This window comes from Schistocerca gregaria, chromosome 10, assembly GCF_023897955.1.
Source record: "Schistocerca gregaria isolate iqSchGreg1 chromosome 10, iqSchGreg1.2, whole genome shotgun sequence".
Classification (NCBI taxonomy): domain Eukaryota; kingdom Metazoa; phylum Arthropoda; class Insecta; order Orthoptera; family Acrididae; genus Schistocerca; species Schistocerca gregaria.
Genome location: NC_064929.1, coordinates 112,189,823 through 112,213,069, shown reverse-complemented (window position 1 = coordinate 112,213,069; position 23,247 = coordinate 112,189,823). Strand labels below are relative to the sequence as shown.

At 48.7% G+C, this 23,247-nt stretch overlaps 1 non-coding gene across 1 annotated transcript; it reads right to left on the bottom strand.

Moving 5' to 3' along the window:
• Positions 1 to 447: 447 nt before the first annotated feature.
• Positions 448 to 520, bottom strand: Trnaa-ggc (transfer RNA alanine (anticodon GGC)). Its single transcript has one exon. It is a non-coding gene; the product is annotated as a tRNA-Ala (tRNA).
• Positions 521 to 23,247: the final 22,727 nt, after the last annotated feature.

Here is a 23,247-nt window from a genome sequence, read left to right as displayed (position 1 = left end):
TCTACCATCTGAGCTACGCCCGACCGAAGGCTAATGGTGCTACATACAGCCATATAGACGACACAGACCCTTGCACTCCCATTATTCAGCAGACAAACACTACTCTCTATGTATCCGTTAGGGTGTCTTTCAGGTTTCGTGCATTCTGTATCGAATCGTAGTTGGCCACAATGAAAGTGGCACGTATAACGTCGAAAATAGAATTCGGACACCGCTCTGAGTAAGACCAACGTGTTGTCCACCCTCTAGACTTCAATGAGGTTAAGCCGCGATACCTAAGACAGATCTGCACTCGATGACACCTCGATAACAGCCGGTCCCCACACTTACATCTTGCTCTCCTTACGTCAGTATACATCATATCAGTCTGTGACGCTGGCTTTGCAACATCTTGCGTGCCTTTAGGTTCGCCGCGATCAACACTTACCATGCACTGACCACAAAATATGGAGGCGCCGCGGATTGAATCCTGGACCTTTCACATGCCAAGCGAACGCTCTACCAACTGAGCTACGCCCCCTGCACGAGCAAACTGCGCTATTCCCCATTCTTTGCGACTCAGATGCGCACGGACACGATGGTTGGTTGGTTTGTAGCGGTGAAGGGAGCAGAGTACAAAGGCGCGGACCCGTTCATATACACAAAAGTTCCAAGTAGTTTCGATGCTCTGGTATTACAAATGCAAATTCCGTCTGTTTTTAACGTCTTAAATTCAAAGAGCTGTCACAAATTGCTCCGTTTTCACTCCTTGACGACAATCATACAGCACCTGAGGTAACAAACACATCTCGAGCCCCATTGTGCACTCCATTATTCATGCCAACTCAGTGCCTCGCTCTTTACTACTGTGTACCAATCTTGTCGTCCAACTGCAAAACACTGGGCCACAATAAGTTTCCGCATCTCCATTGCACTGCGCATACTACGAAACGCTCCCCAAACTTGGCACTCACCCTCGCAGCCGACTTTTCCGACTTTCCACGACGCTCACGCTAGTGACAGCATTATTTATAGTTCGACGTCGCGCCAAAGCGAATGAGCACATTTCGCCTACGGCTTAGGCCGCCCTCCTAGTGTGGCTGCTCGGTGTCTGCAGGCAGCGAGGGTCTGCAAGCTTCCTGTGTTCGCACCTATGTCACCTGTGCTTGCTTGTCAGAGACAGACTATCGCAAAACATACAACTCACTCCATGAATTGATTGCTACGGCATCTGTTATCAGCAGTCACAACTAGCAACACCAGTATCAGCTGACTGCATGCAAAGAATAGGAATGTGCAGTGGGATTTACGTGAACTCAGCGCAAGGCAGATCTTTCCGACATAGGCTTGAGAATCTTACAGGAATACTTGAACTGTTTCTAAATTAAGTGTAGGCGTGGGAGGAGGGTGCTTCCTGCGCACTAATAACAGCACGCTTGTCAATTGTGGATGCTAATAATTCGCTTGTATCTTCCTAGACACATCTGCTGGTTGTGAATTATTCCACTTGCATGGCAAGGTGCGCATGTAGGTGTGTTAAAAATTCTGGAAGCACTGGGTATTGATCTCAGTTCCTCTCGCATACTAAGCGAGCGCTCTACCATCTGAGCTACGCCCGCCGCCCCGAAGACTAATGGTGCTACATACAGCCATATAGACGACACAGACCCTTGCACTCCCATTATTCAGCAGACAAACACTACTCTCTATGTATCCGTTAGGGTGTCTTTCAGGTTTCGTGCATTATGTATCGAATCGTAGTTGGCCACAATGAAAGTGGCACGTATAACGTCGAAAATAGAATTCGGACACCGCTCTGAGTAAGACCAACGTGTTGTCCACCCTCTAGACTTCAATGAGGTTAAGCCGCGATACCTAAGACAGATCTGCACTCGATGACACCTCGATAACAGCCGGTCCCCACACTTACATCTTGCTCTCCTTACGTCAGTATACATCATATCAGTCTGTGACGCTGGCTTTGCAACATCTTGCGTGCCTTTAGGTTCGCCGCGATCAACACTTACCATGCACTGACCACAAAAAATGGAGGCGCCGCGGCTTGAACTCTGGACCTTTCACATGCCAAGCGAACGCTCTACCAACTGAGCTACGCCCCAGGCACGAGCAAACTGCGCTATTCCCCATTCTTTGCGACTCAGATGCGTACGGACACGATGGTTGGTTGGTTTGTAGCGGTGAAGGGAGCAGAGTACAAAGGCGCGGACCCGTTCATATACACAAAAGTTCCAAGTAGTTTCGATGCTCTGGTATTACAAATGCAAATTCCGTCTGTTTTTAACGTCTTAAATTCAAAGAGCCGTCACAAATTGCTCCGTTTTCACTCCTTGACGACAATCATACAGCACCTGAGGTAACAAACACATCTCGAGCCCCATTGTGCACTCCATTATTCATGCCAACTCAGTGCCTCGCTCTTTACTACTGTGTACCAATCTTGTCGTCCAACTGCAAAACACTGGGCCACAATAAGTTTCCGCGTCTCCATTGCACTGCGCATACTACGAAACGCTCCCCAAACTTGGCACTCACCCTCGCAGCCGACTTTTCCGACTTTCCACGACGCTCACGCTAGTGACAGCATTATTTATAGTTCGACGTCGCGCCAAAGCGAATGAGCACATTTCGCCTACGGCTTAGGCCGCCCTCCTAGTGTGGCTGCTCGGTGTCTGCAGGCAGCGAGGGTCTGCAAGCTTCCTGTGTTCGCACCTATGTCACCTGTGCTTGCTTGTCAGAGACAGATTACCGCAAAACATACAACTCACTCCATGAATTGATTGCTACGGCATCTGTTATCAGCAGTCACAACTAACAACACCAGTAGCAGCTGACTGCATGCAAAGAATAGGAATGTGCAGTGGGATTTACGTGAACTCAGCGCAAGGCAGATCTTTCCGACATAGGCTTGAGAATCTTACAGGAACACTTGAACTGTTTCTAAATTAAGTGTAGGCGTGGGAGGAGGGTGCTTCCTGCGCACTAATAACAGCACGCTTGTCAATTGTGGATGCTAATAATTCGCTTGTATCTTCCTAGACACATCTGCTGGTTGTGAATTATTCCACTTGCATGGCAAGGTGCGCATGTAGGTGTGTTAAAAATTCTGGAAGCACTGGGTATTGATCTCAGTTCCTCTCGCATACTAAGCGAGCGCTCTACCATCTGAGCTACGCCCGCCGCCCCGAAGACTAATGGTGCTACATACAGCCATATAGACGACACAGACCCTTGCACTCCCATTATTCAGCAGACAAACACTACTCTCTATGTATCCGTTAGGGTGTCTTTCAGGTTTCGTGCATTATGTATCGAATCGTAGTTGGCCACAATGAAAGTGGTACGTATAACGTCGAAAATAGAATTCGGACACCGCTCTGAGTAAGACCAACGTGTTGTCCACCCTCTAGACTTCAATGAGGTTAAGCCGCGATACCTAAGACAGATCTGCACTCGATGACACCTCGATAACAGCCGGTCCCCACACTTACATCTTGCTCTCCTTACGTCAGTATACATCATATCAGTCTGTGACGCTGGCTTTGCAACATCTTGCGTGCCTTTAGGTTCGCCGCGATCAACACTTACCATGCACTGACCACAAAAAATGGAGGCGCCGCGGCTTGAACTCTGGACCTTTCACATGCCAAGCGAACGCTCTACCAACTGAGCTACGCCCCAGGCACGAGCAAACTGCGCTATTCCCCATTCTTTGCGACTCAGATGCGCACGGACACGATGGTTGGTTGGTTTGTAGCGGTGAAGGGAGCAGAGTACAAAGGCGCGGACCCGTTCATATACACAAAACTTCCAAGTAGTTTCGATGCTCTGGTATTACAAATGCAAATTCCGTCTGTTTTTAACGTCTTAAATTCAAAGAGCCGTCACAAATTGCTCCGTTTTCACTCCTTGACGACAATCATACAGCACCTGAGGTAACAAACACATCTCGAGCCCCATTGTGCACTCCATTATTCATGCCAACTCAGTGCCTCGCTCTTTACTACTGTGTACCAATCTTGTCGTCCAACTGCAAAACACTGGGCCACAATAAGTTTCCGCGTCTCCATTGCACTGCGCATACTACGAAACGCTCCCCAAACTTGGCACTCACCCTCGCAGCCGACTTTTCCGACTTTCCACGACGCTCACGCTAGTGACAGCATTATTTATAGTTCGACGTCGCGCCAAAACGAATGAGCACATTTCGCCTACGGCTTAGGCCGCCCTCCTAGTGTGGCTGCTCGCTGTCTACAGGCAGCGAGGGTCTGCAAGCTTCCTGTGTTCGCACCTATGTCACCTGTGCTTGCTTGTCAGAGACAGACTATCGCAAAACATACAACTCACTCCATGAATTGATTGCTACAGCATCTGTTATCAGCAGTCACAACTAGCAACACCAGTAGCAGCTGACTGCATGCAAAGAATAGGAATGTGCAGTGGGTTATACGTGAACTCAGCGCAAGGCAGATCTTTCCGACATAGGCTTGAGAATCTTACGGGAACACTTGTACTGTTTCTAAATTAAGTGTAGGCGTGGGAGGAGGGTGCTTCCTGCGCACTAATAACAGCACGCTTGTCAATTGTGGATGCTAATAATTCGCTTGTATCTTCCTAGACACATCTGCTGGTTGTGAATTATTCCACTTGCATGGCAAGGTGCGCATGTAGGTGTGTTAAAAATTCTGGAGGCACTGGGCATTGATCCCAGTTCCTCTCGCATACTAAGGGAGCGCTATACCATCTGAGCTACGCACGCCGCCCCGAAGACTAATGGTGCTACATACAGCCATATAGACGACACAGACCCTTGCACTCCCATTATTCAGCAGACAAACACTACTCTCTATGTATCCGTTAGGGTGTCTTTCAGGTTTCGTGCATTATGTATCGAATCGTAGTTGGCCACAATGAAAGTGGCACGTATAACGTCGATAATAGAATTCGGACACCGCTCTGAGTAAGACTAACGTGTTGTCCACCCTCTAGACTTCAATGAGGTTAAGCCGCGATACCTAAGACAGATCTGCACTCGATGACACCTCGATAACAGGTGGTCCCCACACTTACATCTTGCTCCCCTTACGTCAGTATACATCATATCAGTCTGTGACGCTAGCTTTGCAACATCTTGCGTGCCTTTAGGTTCGCCGCGATCAACACTTACCATGCACTGACAACAAAATATGGAGGCGCCGCGGCTTCAACCCTGGACCTTTCACATGCCAAGCGAACGCTCTACCAACTGAGCTACGCCCCATGCACGACCAAACTGCGCTATTCCCCATTCTTTGCGACTCAGATGCGCACGGACACGATGGTTGGTTGGTTTGTAGCGGTGAAGGGAGCAGAGTACAAAGGCGCGGACCCGTTCATATACACAAAAGTACCAAGTAGTTTCGATGCTCTGGTATTACAAATGAAAATTCCGTCTGTTTTTAACGTCTTAAATTCAAAGAGCCGTCACAAATTGCTCCGTTTTCACTCCTTGACGACAATCATACAGCACCTGAGGTAACAAACACATCTCGAGCCCCATTGTGCACTCCATTATTCATGCCAACTCAGTGCCTCGCTCTTTACTACTGTGTACCAATCTTGTCGTCCAACTGCAAAACACTGGGCCACAATAAGTTTCCGCGTCTCCATTGCACTGCGCATACTACGAAACGCTCCCCAAACTTGGCACTCACCCTCGCAGCCGACTTTTCCGACTTTCCACGACGCTCACGCTAGTGACAGCATTATTTATAGTTCGACGTCGCGCCAAAGCGAATGAGCACATTTCGCCTACGGCTTAGGCCGCCCTCATAGTGTGGCTGCTCGGTGTCTGCAGGCAGCGAGGGTCTGCAAGCTTCCTGTGTTCGCACCTATGTCACCTGTGCTTGCTTGTCAGAGACAGACTACCGCAAAACATACAACTCACTCCATGAATTGATTGCTACGGCATCTGTTATCAGCAGTCACAACTAGCAACACCAGTATCAGCTGACTGCATGCAAAGAATAGGAATGTGCAGTGGAATTTACGTGAACTCAGCGCAAGGCAGATCTTTCTGACTTAGGCTTGAGAATCTTACAGGAACACTTGTACTGTTTCTAAATTAAGTGTAGGCGTGGGAGGAGGGTGCTTCCTGCGCACTAATAACAGCACGCTTGTCAATTGTGGATGCTAATAATTCGCTTGTATCTTCCTAGACACATCTGCTGGTTGTGAATTATTCCACTTGCATGGCAAGGTGCGCATGTAGGTGTGTTAAAAATTCTGGAGGCACTGAGTATTGATCCCAGTTCTTCTCGCATACTAAGCGAGCGCTATACCATCTGAGCTACGCCCGCCGCCCCGAAGGCTAATCGTGCTACATACAGCCATATAGACGACACAGACCCTTGCACTCCCATTATTCAGCAGACAAACACTACTCTCTATGTATCCGTTAGGGTGTCTTTCAGGTTTCGTGCATTATGTATCAAATCGTAGTTGGCCACAATGTAAGTGGCACGTATAACGTCGATAATAGAATTCGGACACCGCTCTGAGTAAGACCAACGTGTTGTCCACCCTCTAGACTTCAATGAGGTTGAGCCGCGATACCTAAGACAGATCTGCACTCGATGACACCTCGATAACAGCCGGTCCCCACACTTACATCTTGCTCTCCTTACGTCAGTATACATCATATCAGTCTGTGACGCTGGCTTTGCAATATCTTGCGTGCCTTTAGGTTCGCCGCGATCAACACTTACCATGCACTGACCACAAAAAATGGAGGCGCCGCGGCTTGAACTCTGGACCTTTCACATGCCAAGCGAACGCTCTACCAACTGAGCTACGCCCCAGGCACGAGCAAACTGCGCTATTCCCCATTCTTTGCGGCTCAGATGCGCACGGACACGATGGTTGGTTGGTTTGTAGCGGTGAAGGGAGCAGAGTACAAAGGCGCGGACCCGTTCATATACACAAAAGTACCAAGTAGTTTCGATGCTCTGGTATTACAAATGCAAATTCCGTCTGTTTTTAACGTCTTAAATTCAAAGAGCCGTCACAAATTGCTCCGTTTTCACTCCTTGACGACAATCATACAGCACCTGAGGTAACAAACACATCTCGAGCCCCATTGTGCACTCCATTATTCATGCCAACTCAGTGCCTCGCTCTTTACTACTGTGTACCAATCTTGTCGTCCAACTGCAAAACACTGGGCCACAATAAGTTTCCGCGTCTCCATTGCACTGCGCATACTACGAAACGCTCCCCAAACTTGGCACTCACCCTCGCAGCCGACTTTTCCGACTTTCCACGACGCTCACGCTAGTGACAGCATTATTTATAGTTCGACGTCGCGCCAAAGCGAATGAGCACATTTCGCCTACGGCTTAGGCCGCCCTCATAGTGTGGCTGCTCGGTGTCTGCAGGCAGCGAGGGTCTGCAAGCTTCCTGTGTTCGCACCTATGTCACCTGTGCTTGCTTGTCAGAGACAGACTACCGCAAAACATACAACTCACTCCATGAATTGATTGCTACGGCATCTGTTATCAGCAGTCACAACTAGCAACACCAGTATCAGCTGACTGCATGCAAAGAATAGGAATGTGCAGTGGAATTTACGTGAACTCAGCGCAAGGCAGATCTTTCTGACTTAGGCTTGAGAATCTTACAGGAACACTTGTACTGTTTCTAAATTAAGTGTAGGCGTGGGAGGAGGGTGCTTCCTGCGCACTAATAACAGCACGCTTGTCAATTGTGGATGCTAATAATTCGCTTGTATCTTCCTAGACACATCTGCTGGTTGTGAATTATTCCACTTGCATGGCAAGGTGCGCATGTAGGTATGTTAAAAATTCTGGAGGCACTGAGTATTGATCCCAGTTCTTCTCGCATACTAAGCGAGCGCTATACCATCTGAGCTACGCCCGCCGCCCCGAAGGCTAATCGTGCTACATACAGCCATATAGACGACACAGACCCTTGCACTCCCATTATTCAGCAGACAAACACTACTCTCTATGTATCCGTTAGGGTGTCTTTCAGGTTTCGTGCATTATGTATCAAATCGTAGTTGGCCACAATGTAAGTGGCACGTATAACGTCGATAATAGAATTCGGACACCGCTCTGAGTAAGACCAACGTGTTGTCCACCCTCTAGACTTCAATGAGGTTGAGCCGCGATACCTAAGACAGATCTGCACTCGATGACACCTCGATAACAGCCGGTCCCCACACTTACATCTTGCTCTCCTTACGTCAGTATACATCATATCAGTCTGTGACGCTGGCTTTGCAATATCTTGCGTGCCTTTAGGTTCGCCGCGATCAACACTTACCATGCACTGACCACAAAAAATGGAGGCGCCGCGGCTTGAACTCTGGACCTTTCACATGCCAAGCGAACGCTCTACCAACTGAGCTACGCCCCAGGCACGAGCAAACTGCGCTATTCCCCATTCTTTGCGGCTCAGATGCGCACGGACACGATGGTTGGTTGGTTTGTAGCGGTGAAGGGAGCAGAGTACAAAGGCGCGGACCCGTTCATATACACAAAAGTACCAAGTAGTTTCGATGCTCTGGTATTACAAATGCAAATTCCGTCTGTTTTTAACGTCTTAAATTCAAAGAGCCGTCACAAATTGCTCCGTTTTCACTCCTTGACGACAATCATACAGCACCTGAGGTAACAAACACATCTCGAGCCCCATTGTGCACTCCATTATTCATGCCAACTCAGTGCCTCGCTCTTTACTACTGTGTACCAATCTTGTCGTCCAACTGCAAAACACTGGGCCACAATAAGTTTCCGCGTCTCCATTGCACTGCGCATACTACGAAACGCTCCCCAAACTTGGCACTCACCCTCGCAGCCGACTTTTCCGACTTTCCACGACGCTCACGCTAGTGACAGCATTATTTATAGTTCGACGTCGCGCCAAAACGAATGAGCACATTTCGCCTACGGCTTAGGCCGCCCTCCTAGTGTGGCTGCTCGCTGTCTACAGGCAGCGAGGGTCTGCAAGCTTCCTGTGTTCGCACCTATGTCACCTGTGCTTGCTTGTCAGAGACAGACTATCGCAAAACATACAACTCACTCCATGAATTGATTGCTACAGCATCTGTTATCAGCAGTCACAACTAGCAACACCAGTAGCAGCTGACTGCATGCAAAGAATAGGAATGTGCAGTGGGTTATACGTGAACTCAGCGCAAGGCAGATCTTTCCGACATAGGCTTGAGAATCTTACGGGAACACTTGTACTGTTTCTAAATTAAGTGTAGGCGTGGGAGGAGGGTGCTTCCTGCGCACTAATAACAGCACGCTTGTCAATTGTGGATGCTAATAATTCGCTTGTATCTTCCTAGACACATCTGCTGGTTGTGAATTATTCCACTTGCATGGCAAGGTGCGCATGTAGGTGTGTTAAAAATTCTGGAGGCACTGGGCATTGATCCCAGTTCCTCTCGCATACTAAGGGAGCGCTATACCATCTGAGCTACGCACGCCGCCCCGAAGACTAATGGTGCTACATACAGCCATATAGACGACACAGACCCTTGCACTCCCATTATTCAGCAGACAAACACTACTCTCTATGTATCCGTTAGGGTGTCTTTCAGGTTTCGTGCATTATGTATCGAATCGTAGTTGGCCACAATGAAAGTGGCACGTATAACGTCGATAATAGAATTCGGACACCGCTCTGAGTAAGACTAACGTGTTGTCCACCCTCTAGACTTCAATGAGGTTAAGCCGCGATACCTAAGACAGATCTGCACTCGATGACACCTCGATAACAGGTGGTCCCCACACTTACATCTTGCTCCCCTTACGTCAGTATACATCATATCAGTCTGTGACGCTGGCTTTGCAACATCTTGCGTGCCTTTAGGTTCGCCGCGATCAACACTTACCATGCACTGACAACAAAATATGGAGGCGCCGCGGCTTCAACCCTGGACCTTTCACATGCCAAGCGAACGCTCTACCAACTGAGCTACGCCCCATGCACGACCAAACTGCGCTATTCCCCATTCTTTGCGACTCAGATGCGCACGGACACGATGGTTGGTTGGTTTGTAGCGGTGAAGGGAGCAGAGTACAAAGGCGCGGACCCGTTCATATACACAAAAGTACCAAGTAGTTTCGATGCTCTGGTATTACAAATGAAAATTCCGTCTGTTTTTAACGTCTTAAATTCAAAGAGCCGTCACAAATTGCTCCGTTTTCACTCCTTGACGACAATCATACAGCACCTGAGGTAACAAACACATCTCGAGCCCCATTGTGCACTCCATTATTCATGCCAACTCAGTGCCTCGCTCTTTACTACTGTGTACCAATCTTGTCGTCCAACTGCAAAACACTGGGCCACAATAAGTTTCCGCGTCTCCATTGCACTGCGCATACTACGAAACGCTCCCCAAACTTGGCACTCACCCTCGCAGCCGACTTTTCCGACTTTCCACGACGCTCACGCTAGTGACAGCATTATTTATAGTTCGACGTCGCGCCAAAGCGAATGAGCACATTTCGCCTACGGCTTAGGCCGCCCTCATAGTGTGGCTGCTCGGTGTCTGCAGGCAGCGAGGGTCTGCAAGCTTCCTGTGTTCGCACCTATGTCACCTGTGCTTGCTTGTCAGAGACAGACTACCGCAAAACATACAACTCACTCCATGAATTGATTGCTACGGCATCTGTAATCAGCAGTCACAACTAGCAACACCAGTATCAGCTGACTGCATGCAAAGAATAGGAATGTGCAGTGGAATTTACGTGAACTCAGCGCAAGGCAGATCTTTCTGACTTAGGCTTGAGAATCTTACAGGAACACTTGTACTGTTTCTAAATTAAGTGTAGGCGTGGGAGGAGGGTGCTTCCTGCGCACTAATAACAGCACGCTTGTCAATTGTGGATGCTAATAATTCGCTTGTATCTTCCTAGACACATCTGCTGGTTGTGAATTATTCCACTTGCATGGCAAGGTGCGCATGTAGGTGTGTTAAAAATTCTGGAGGCACTGAGTATTGATCCCAGTTCTTCTCGCATACTAAGCGAGCGCTATACCATCTGAGCTACGCCCGCCGCCCCGAAGGCTAATCGTGCTACATACAGCCATATAGACGACACAGACCCTTGCACTCCCATTATTCAGCAGACAAACACTACTCTCTATGTATCCGTTAGGGTGTCTTTCAGGTTTCGTGCATTATGTATCAAATCGTAGTTGGCCACAATGTAAGTGGCACGTATAACGTCGAAAATAGAATTCGGACACCGCTCTGAGTAAGACCAACGTGTTGTCCACCCTCTAGACTTCAATGAGGTTGAGCCGCGATACCTAAGACAGATCTGCACTCGATGACACCTCGATAACAGCCGGTCCCCACACTTACATCTTGCTCTCCTTACGTCAGTATACATCATATCAGTCTGTGACGCTGGCTTTGCAATATCTTGCGTGCCTTTAGGTTCGCCGCGATCAACACTTACCATGCACTGACCACAAAAAATGGAGGCGCCGCGGCTTGAACTCTGGACCTTTCACATGCCAAGCGAACGCTCTACCAACTGAGCTACGCCCCAGGCACGAGCAAACTGCGCTATTCCCCATTCTTTGCGGCTCAGATGCGCACGGACACGATGGTTGGTTGGTTTGTAGCGGTGAAGGGAGCAGAGTACAAAGGCGCGGACCCGTTCATATACACAAAAGTACCAAGTAGTTTCGATGCTCTGGTATTACAAATGCAAATTCCGTCTGTTTTTAACGTCTTAAATTCAAAGAGCCGTCACAAATTGCTCCGTTTTCACTCCTTGACGACAATCATACAGCACCTGAGGTAACAAACACATCTCGAGCCCCATTGTGCACTCCATTATTCATGCCAACTCAGTGCCTCGCTCTTTACTACTGTGTACCAATCTTGTCGTCCAACTGCAAAACACTGGGCCACAATACGTTTCCGCGTCTCCATTGCACTGCGCATACTACGAAACGCTCCCCAAACTTGGCACTCACCCTCGCAGCCGACTTTTCCGACTTTCCACGACGCTCACGCTAGTGACAGCATTATTTATAGTTCGACGTCGCGCCAAAGCGAATGAGCACATTTCGCCTACGGCTTAGGCCGCCCTCCTAGTGTGGCTGCTCGGTGTCTGCAGGCAGCGAGGGTCTGCAAGCTTCCTGTGTTCGCACCTATGTCACCTGTGCTTGCTTGTCAGAGACAGACTACCGCAAAACATACAACTCACTCCATGAATTGATTGCTACGGCATCTGTTATCAACAGTCACAACTAACAACACCAGTAGCAGCTGACTGCATGCAAAGAATAGGAATGTGCAGTGGAATTTACGTGAACTCAGCGCAAGGCAGATCTTTCCGACATAGGCTTGAGAATCTTACAGGAACACTTGTACTGTTTCTAAATTGAGTGTAGGCGTGGGAGGAGGGTGCTTCCTGCGCACTAATAACAGCACGCTTGTCAATTGTGGATGCTAATCATTCGCTTGTATCTTCCTAGACACATCTGCTGGTTGTGAATTATTCCACTTGCATGGCAAGGTGCGCCTGTAGGTGTGTTAAAAATTCTGGAGGCACTGAGTATTGATCCCAGTTCCTCTCGCATACTAAGCGATCGCTCTACCATCTGAGCTACGCCCGCCCCCGAAGGCTAATGGTGCTACATACAGCCTTATAGACGACACAGACCCTTGCACTCCCATTATTCAGCAGACAAACACTACTCTCTATGTATCCGTTAGGGTGTCTTTCAGGTTTCGTGCATTCTGTATCGAATCGTAGTTGGCCACAATGAAAGTGGCACGTATAACGTCGAAAATAGAATTCTGACACCGCTCTGAGTAAGACCAACGTGTTGTCCACCCTCTAGACTTCAATGAGGTTAAGCCGCGATACCTAAGACAGATCTGCACTCGATGACACCTCGATAACAGCCGGTCCCCACACTTACATCTTGCTCCCCTTACGTCAGTATACATCATATCAGTCTGTGACGCTGGCTTTGCAACATCTTGCGTGTCTTTAGGTTCGCCGCGATCAACACTTACCATGCACTGACAACAAAATATGGAGGCGCCGCGGCTTGAACCCTGGACATTTCATATGCCAAGCGAACGCTCTACCAACTGAGCTACGCCCCATGCACGAGCAAACTGCGCTATTCCCCATTCTTTGCGACTCAGATGCGCACGGACACGATGGTTGGTTGGTTTGTAGCGGTGAAGGGAGCAGAGTACAAAGGCGCGGACCCGTTCATATACACAAAAGTACCAAGTAGTTTCGATGCTCTGGTATTACAAATGAAAATTCCGTCTGTTTTTAACGTCTTAAATTGAAAGAGCCGTCACAAATTGCTCCGTTTTCACTCCTTGACGACAATCATACAGCACCTGAGGTAACAAACACATCTCGAGCCCCATTGTGCACTCCATTATTCATGCCAACTCAGTGCCTCGCTCTTTACTACTGTGTACCAATCTTGTCGTCCAACTGCAAAACACTGGGCCACAATAAGTTTCCGCGTCTCCATTGCACTGCGCATACTACGAAACGCTCCCCAAACTTGGCACTCACCCTCGCAGCCGACTTTTCCGACTTTCCACGACGCTCACGCAACGCTCACGCTAGTGACAGCATTATTTATAGTTCGACGTCGCGCCAAAGCGAATGAGCACATTTCGCCTACGGCTTAGGCCGCCCTCCTAGTGTGGCTGCTCGCTGTCTGCAGGCAGCGAGGGTCTGCAAGCTTCCTGTGTTCGCATCTATGTCACCTGTGCTTGCTTGTCAGAGACAGACTATCGCAAAACATACAACTCACTCCATGAATTGATTGCTACGGCATCTGTTATCAGCAGTCACAACTAGCAACACCAGTAGCAGCTGACTGCATGCAAAGAATAGGAATGTGCAGTGGGTTTTACGTGAACTCAGCGCAAGGCAGATCTTTCCGAAATAGGCTTGAGAATCTTACGGGAACACTTGTACTGTTTCTAAATTAAGTGTAGGCGTGGGAGGAGGGTGCTTCCTGCGCACTAATAACAGCACGCTTGTCAATTGTGGATGCTAATAATTCGCTTGTATCTTCCTAGACACATCTGCTGGTTGTGAATTATTCCACTTGCATGGCAAGGTGCGCATGTAGGTGTGTTAAAAATTCTGGAGGCACTGGGCATTGATCCCAGTTCCTCTCGCATACTAAGCGAGCGCTATACAATCTGAGCTACGCACGCCGCCCCGAAGACTAATGGTGCTACATACAGCCATATAGACGACACAGACCCTTGCACTCCCATTATTCAGCAGACAAACACTACTCTCTATGTATCCGTTAGGGTGTCTTTCAGGTTTCGTGCATTATGTATCGAATCGTAGTTGGCCACAATGAAAGTGTCACGTATAACGTCGATAATAGAATTCGGACACCGCTCTGAGTAAGACTAACGTGTTGTCCACCCTCTAGACTTCAATGAGGTTAAGCCGCGATACCTAAGACAGATCTGCACTCGATGACACCTCGATAACAGCCGGTCCCCACACTTACATCTTGCTCCCCTTACGTCAGTATACATCATATCAGTCTGTGACGCTGGCTTTGCAACATCTTGCGTGCCTTTAGGTTCGCCGCGATCAACACTTACCATGCACTGACAACAAAATATGGAGGCGCCGCGGCTTGAACCCTGGACCTTTCACATGCCAAGCGAACGCTCTACCAACTGAGCTACGCCCCATGCACGAGCAAACTGCGCTATTCCCCATTCTTTGCGACTCAGATGCGCACGGACACGATGGTTGGTTGGTTTGTAGCGGTGAAGGGAGCAGAGTACAAAGGCGCGGACCCGTTCATATACACAAAAGTACCAAGTAGTTTCGATGCTCTGGTATTACAAATGAAAATTCCGTCTGTTTTTAACGTCTTAAATTCAAAGAGCCGTCACAAATTGCTCCGTTTTCACTCCTTGACGACAATCATACAGCACCTGAGGTAACAAACACATCTCGAGCCCCATTGTGCACTCCATTATTCATGCCAACTCAGTGCCTCGCTCTTTACTACTGTGTACCAATCTTGTCGTCCAACTGCAAAACACTGGGCCACAATAAGTTTCCGCGTCTCCATTGCACTGCGCATACTACGAAACGCTCCCCAAACTTGGCACTCACCCTCGCAGCCGACTTTTCCGACTTTCCACGACGCTCACGCTAGTGACAGCATTATTTATAGTTCGACGTCGCGCCAAAGCGAATGAGCACATTTCGCCTACGGCTTAGGCCGCCCTCCTAGTGTGGCTGCTCGGTGTCTGCAGGCAGCGAGGGTCTGCAAGCTTCCTGTGTTCGCACCTATGTCACCTGTGCTTGCTTGTCAGAGACAGACTACCGCAAAACATACAACTCACTCCATGAATTGATTGCTACGGCATCTGTTATCAGCAGTCACAACTAGCAACACCAGTATCAGCTGACTGCATGCAAAGAATAGGAATGTGCAGTGGAATTTACGTGAACTCAGCGCAAGGCAGATCTTTCTGACTTAGGCTTGAGAATCTTACAGGAACACTTGTACTGTTTCTAAATTAAGTGTAGGCGTGGGAGGAGGGTGCTTCCTGCGCACTAATAACAGCACGCTTGTCAATTGTGGATGCTAATAATTCGCTTGTATCTTCCTAGACACATCTGCTGGTTGTGAATTATTCCACTTGCATGGCAAGGTGCGCATGTAGGTGTGTTAAAAATTCTGGAGGCACTGGGTATTGATCCCAGTTCTTCTCGCATACTAAGCGAGCGCTATACCATCTGAGCTACGCCCGCCGCCCCGAAGGCTAATCGTGCTACATACATCCATATAGACGACACAGACACTTGAACTCCCATTATTCAGCAGACAAACACTACTCTCTATGTATCCGTTAGGGTGTCTTTCAGGTTTCGTGCATTATGTATCGAATCGTAGTTGGCCACAATGAAAGTGGCACGTATAACGTCGATAATAGAATTCGGACACCGCTCTGAGTAAGACCAACGTGTTGTACACCCTCTAGACTTCAATGAGGTTGAGCCGCGATACCTAAGACAGATCTGCACTCGATGACACCTCGATAACAGCCGGTCCCCACACTTACATCTTGCTCCCCTTACGTCAGTATACATCATATCAGTCTGTGACGCTGGCTTTGCAACATCTTGCGTGCCTTTAGGTTCGCCGCGATCAACACTTACCATGCACTGACAACAAAATATGGAGGCGCCGCGGCTTGAACCCTGGACCTTTCACATGCCAAGCGAACGCTCTACCAACTGAGCTACGCCCCATGCACGACCAAACTGCGCTATTCCCCATTCTTTGCGACTCAGATGCGCACGGACACGATGGTTGGTTGGTTTGTAGCGGTGAAGGGAGCAGAGTACAAAGGCGCGGACCCGTTCATATACACAAAAGTACCAAGTAGTTTCGATGCTCTGGTATTACAAATGAAAATTCCGTCTGTTTTTAACGTCTTAAATTGAAAGAGCCGTCACAAATTGCTCCGTTTTCACTCCTTGACGACAATCATACAGCACCTGAGGTAACAAACACATCTCGAGCCCCATTGTGCACTCCATTATTCATGCCAACTCAGTGCCTCGCTCTTTACTACTGTGTACCAATCTTGTCGTCCAACTGCAAAACACTGGGCCACAATAAGTTTCCGCGTCTCCATTGCACTGCGCATACTACGAAACGCTCCCCAAACTTGGCACTCACCCTCGCAGCCGACTTTTCCTACTTTCCACGACGCTCACGCAACGCTCACGCTAGTGACAGCATTATTTATAGTTCGACGTCGCGCCAAAGCGAATGAGCTCATTTTGCCTACGGCTTAGGCCGCCCTCCTAGTGTGGCTGCTCGGTGTCTGCAGGCAGCGAGGGTCTGCAAGCTTCCTGTGTTCGCACCTATGTCACCTGTTCTTGCTTGTCAGAGACAGACTATCGCAAAACATACAACTCACTCCATGAATTGATTGCAACGGCATCTGTTATCAGCAGTCACAACTAGCAACACCAGTAGCAGCTGACTGCATGCAAAGAATAGGAATGTGCAGTGGGATTTACGTGAACTCAGCGCAAGGCAGATCTTTCCGACATAGGCTTGAGAATCTTACGGGAACACTTGTACTGTTTCTAAATTAAGTGTAGGCGTGGGAGGAGGGTGCTTCCTGCGCACTAATAACAGCACGCTTGTCAATTGTGGATGCTAATAATTCGCTTGTATCTTCCTAGACACATCTGCTGGTTGTGAATTATTCCACTTGCATGGCAAGGTGCGCATGTAGGTGTGTTAAAAATTCTGGAGGCACTGGGTATTGATCCCAGTTCCTCTCGCATACTAAGCGAGCGCTCTACCATCTGAGCTACGCCCGCCGCCCCGAAGGCTAATGGTGCTACATACAGCCATATAGACGACACAGACCCTTGCACTCCCATTATTCAGCAGACAAACACTACTCTCTATGTATCCGTTAGGGTGTCTTTCAGGTTTCGTGCATTATGTATCGAATCGTAGTTGGCCACAATGAAAGTGGCACGTATAACGTCGATAATAGAATTCGGACACCGCTCTGAGTAAGACCAACGTGTTGTCCACCCTCTAGACTTCAATGAGGTTAAGCCGCGATACCTAAGACAGATCTGCACTCGATGACACCTCGATAACAGCCGGTCCCCACACTTACATCTTGCTCTCCTTACGTCAGTATACATCATATCAGTCTGTGACGCTGGCTTTGCAACATCTTGCGTGCCTTTAGGTTCGCCGCGACCAACACTTACCATGCACTGACAACAAAATATGGAGGCGCCGCAGCTTGAACCCTGGACCTTTCACATGCCAAGCGAACGCTCTACCAACTGAGCTACGCCCCAAACACGAGCAAACTGCGCTATTCCCCATTCTTTGCGACTCAGATGCGCACGGACACGATGGTTGGTTGGTTTGTAGCGGTGAAGGGAGCAGAGTACAAAGGCGCGGACCCGTTCATATACACAAAAGTACCAAGTAGTTTCGATGCTCTGGTATTACAAATGAAAATTCCGTCTGTTTTTAACGTCTTAAATTGAAAGAGCCGTCACAAATTGCTCCGTTTTAACTCCTTGACGACAATCATACAGCACCTGAGGTAACAAACACATCTCGAGCCCCATTGTGCACTCCATTATTCATGCCAACTCAGTGCCTCGCTCTTTACTACTGTGTACCAATCTTGTCGTCCAACTGCAAAACACTGGGCCACAATAAGTTTCCGCGTCTCCATTGCACTGCGCATACTACGAAACGCTCCCCAAACTTGGCACTCACCCTCGCAGCCGACTTTTCCGACTTTCCACGACGCTCACGCTAGTGACAGCATTATTTATAGTTCGACGTCGCGCCAAAGCGAATGAGCACATTTCGCCTACGGCTTAGGCCGCCCTCCTAGTGTGGCTGCTCGGTGTCTGCAGGCAGCGAGGGTCTGCAAGCTTCCTGTGTTCGCACCTATGTCACCTGTGCTTGCTTGTCAGAGACAGACTACCGCAAAACATACAACTCACTCCATGAATTGATTGCTACGGCATCTGTTATCAGCAGTCACAACTAACAACACCAGTAGCAGCTGACTGCATGCAAAGAATAGGAATGTGCAGTGGGATTTACGTGAACTCAGCGCAAGGCAGATCTTTCCGACATAGGCTTGAGAATCTTACGGGAACACTTGTACTGTTTCTAAATTAAGTGTAGGCGTGGGAGGAGGGTGCTTCCTGCGCACTAATAACAGCACGCTTGTCAATTGTGGATGCTAATCATTCGCTTGTATCTTCCTAGACACATCTGCTGGTTGTGAATTATTCCACTTGCATGGCAAGGTGCGCATGTAGGTGTGTTAAAAATTCTGGAGGCACTGGGTATTGATCCCAGTTCCTCTCGCATACTAAGCGAGCGCTCTACCATCTGGGCTACGCCCGCCGCCCCGAAGGCTAATGGTGCTACATACAGCCATATAGACGACACAGACCCTTTCACTCCCATTATTCAGCAGACAAACACTACTCTCTATGTATCCGTTAGGGTGTCTTTCAGGTTACGTGCATTATGTATCGAATCGTAGTTGGCCACAATGAAAGTGGCACGTATAACGTCGATTATAGAATTCGGACACCGCTCTGAGTAAGACCAACGTGTTGTCCACCCTCTAGACTTCAATGAGGTTAAGCCGCGATACCTAAGACAGATCTGCACTCGATGACACCTCGATAACAGCCGGTCCCCACACTTACATCTTGCTCTCCTTACGTCAGTATACATCATATCAGTCTGTGACGCTGGCTTTGCAACATCTTGCGTGCCTTTAGGTTCGCCGCGATCAACACTTACCATGCACTGACAACAAAATATGGAGGCGCCGCGGCTTGAACCCTGGACCTTTCACATGCCAAGCGAACGCTCTACCAACTGAGCTACGCCCCAGGCACGAGCAAACTGCGCTATTCCCCATTCTTTGCGACTCAGATGCGCACGGACACGATGGTTGGTTGGTTTGTAGCGGTGAAGGGAGCAGAGTACAAAGGCGCGGACCCGTTCATATACACAAAAGTTCCAAGTAGTTTCGATGCTCTGGTATTACAAATGCAAATTCCGTCTGTTTGTAACGTCTTAAATTCAAAGAGCCGTCACAAATTGCTCCGTTTTCACTCCTTGACGACAATCATACAGCACCTGAGGTAACAAACACATCTCGAGCCCCATTGTGCACTCCATTATTCATGCCAACTCAGTGCCTCGCTCTTTACTACTGTGTACCAATCTTGTCGTCCAACTGCAAAACACTGGGCCACAATAAGTTTCCGCGTCTCCATTGCACTGCGCATACTACGAAACGCTCCCCAAACTTGGCACTCACCCTCGCAGCCGACTTTTCCGACTTACCACGACGCTCACGCTAGTGACAGCATTATTTATAGTTCGACGTCGCGCCAAAGCGAATGAGCACATTTCGCCTACGGCTTAGGCCGCCCTCCTAGTGTGGCTGCTCGGTGTCTGCAGGCAGCGAGGGTCTGCAAGCTTCCTGTGTTCGCACCTATGTCACCTGTGCTTGCTTGTCAGAGACAGACTACCGCAAAACATACAACTCACTCCATGAATTGATTGCTACGGCATCTGTTATCAGCAGTCACAACTAACAACACCAGTAGCAGCTGACTGCATGCAAAGAATAGGAATGTGCAGTGGAATTTACGTGAACTCAGCGCAAGGCAGATCTTTCCGACATAGGCTTGAGAATCTTACGGGAACACTTGTACTGTTTCTAAATTAAGTGTAGGCGTGGGAGGAGGGTGCTTCCTGCGCACTAATAACAGCACGCTTGTCAATTGTGGATGCTAATAATTCGCTTGTATCTTCCTAGACACATCTGCTGGTTGTGAATTATTCCACTTGCATGGCAAGGTGCGCATGTAGGTGTGTTAAAAATTCTGGAGGCACTGGGTATTGATCCCAGTTCCTCTCGCATACTAAGCGAGCGCTCTACCATCTGAGCTACGCCCGCGGCCCCGAAGACTAATGGTGCTACACACAGCCATATAGACGACACAGACCCTTGCACTCCCATTATTCAGCAGACAAACACTACTCTCTATGTATCCGTTAGGGTGTCTTTCAGGTTTCGTGCATTATGTATCGAATCGTAGTTGGCCACAATGAAAGTGGCACGTATAACGTCGAAAATAGAATTCGGACACCGCTCTGAGTAAGACCAACGTGTTGTCCACCCTCTAGACTTCAATGAGGTTAAGCCGCGATACCTAAGACAGATCTGCACTCGATGACACCTCGATAACAGCCGGTCCCCACACTTACATCTTGCTCTCCTTACGTCAGTATACATCATATCAGTCTGTGACGCTGGCTTTGCAACATCTTGCGTGCCTTTAGGTTCGCCGCGACCAACACTTACCATGCACTGACCACAAAAAATGTAGGATCCGCGGATTGAACACTGGACCTTTCACATACCAAGCGAACGCTCTACCAACTGAGCTACGCCCCATGCACGAGCAAACTGCGCTATTCCCCATTCTTTGCGACTCAGATGGGCACGGACACGATGGTTGGTTGGTTTGTAGCGGTGAAGGGAGCAGAGTACAAAGGCGCGGACCCGTTCATATACACAAAAGTACCAAGTAGTTTCGATGTTCTGGTATTACAAATGAAAATTCCGTCAGTTTTCAACGTCTTAAATTGAAAGAGCCGTCACAAATTGCTCCGTTTTCACTCCTTGACGACAATCATACAGCACCTGAGGTAACAAACACATCTCGAGCCCCATTGTGCACTCCATTATTCATGCCAACTCAGTGCCTCGCTCTTTACTACTGTGTACCAATCTTGTCGTCCAACTGCAAAACACTGGGCCACAATAAGTTTCGGCGTCTCCATTGCACTGCGCATACTACGAAACGCTCCCCAAACTTGGCACTCACCCTCGCAGCCGACTTTTCCGACTTTCCACGACGCTCACGCTAGTGACAGCATTATTTATAGTCCGACGTCGCGCCAAAGCGAATGAGCACATTTCGCCTACGGCTTAGGCCGCCCTCCTAGTGTGGCTGCTCGGTGTCTGCAGGCAGCGAGGGTCTGCAAGCTTCCTGTGTTCGCACCTATGTCACCTGTGCTTGCTTGTCAGAGACAGACTATCGCAAAACATACAACTCACTCCATGAATTGATTGCTACGGCATCTGTTATCAGCAGTCACAACTAGCAACACCAGTATCAGCTGACTGCATGCAAAGAATAGGAATGTGCAGTGGGATTTACGTGAACTCAGCGCAAGGCAGATCTTTCCGACATAGGCTTGAGAATCTCACGGGAACACTTGTACTGTTTCTAAATTAAGTGTAGGCGTGGGAGGAGGGTGCTTCCTGCGCACTAATAACAGCACGCTTGTCAATTGTGGAAGCTAATAATTCGCTTGTATCTTCCTAGACACATCTGCTGGTTGTGAATTATTCCACTTGCATGGCAAGGTGTGCATGTAGGTGTGTTAAAAATTCTGGAAGCACTGAGTATTGATCCCAGTTCCTCTCGCATACTAAGCGAGCGCTCTACCATCTGAGCTACGCCCGCCCCCCCGAAGACCAATGGTGCTACATACAGCCATATAGACGACACAGACCCTTGCACTCCCATTATTCAGCAGACAAACACTACTCTCTATGTATCCGTTAGGGTGTCTTTCAGGTTTCGTGCATTCTGTATCGAATCGTAGTTGGCCACAATGAAAGTGGCACGTATAACGTCGAAAATAGAATTCGGACACCGCTCTGAGTAAGACCAACATGTTGTCCACCCTCTAGACTTCAATGAGGTAAAGCCGCGATACATAAGACAGATCTGCACTCGATTACACCTCGATAACAGCCGGTCCCCACACTTACATCTTGCTCTCCTTACGTCAGTATACATCATATCAGTCTGTGACGCTGGCTTTGCAACATCTTGCGTGCCTTTAGGTTCGCCGCGACCAACACTTACCATGCACTGACCACAAAAAATGGAGGCGCCGCGGCTTGAACCCTGGACCTTTCACATGCCAAGCGAACGCTCTACCAACTGAGCTACGCCCCATGCACGACCAAACTGCGCTATTCCCCATTCTTTGCGACTCAGATGCGCACGGACACGATGCTTGGTTGGTTTGTAGCGGTGAAGGGAGCAGAGTACAAAGGCGCGGACCCGTTCATATACACAAAAGTTCCAAGTAGTTTCGATGCTCTGGTATTACAAATGAAAATTCCGTCTGTTTTTAACGTCTTAAATTCAAAGAGCCGTCACAAATTGCTCCGTTTTCACTCCTTGACGACAATCATACAGCACCTGAGGTAACAAACACATCTCGAGCCCCATTGTGCACTCCATTATGCATGCCAACTCAGTGCCTCGCACTTTACTACTGTGTACCAATCTTGTCGTCCAACTGCAAAACACTGGGCCACAATAAGTTTCCGCGTCTCCATTGCACTGCGCATACTACGAAACGCTCCCCAAACTTGGCACTCACCCTCGCAGCCGACTTTTCCGACTTTCCACGACGCTCACGCATCGTTCACGCTAGTGACAGCATTATTTATAGTTCGACGTCGCGCCAAAGCGAATGAGCACATTTCGCCTACGGCTTAGGCCGCCCTCCTAGTGTGGCTGCTCGGTGTCTGCAGGCAGCGAGGGTCTG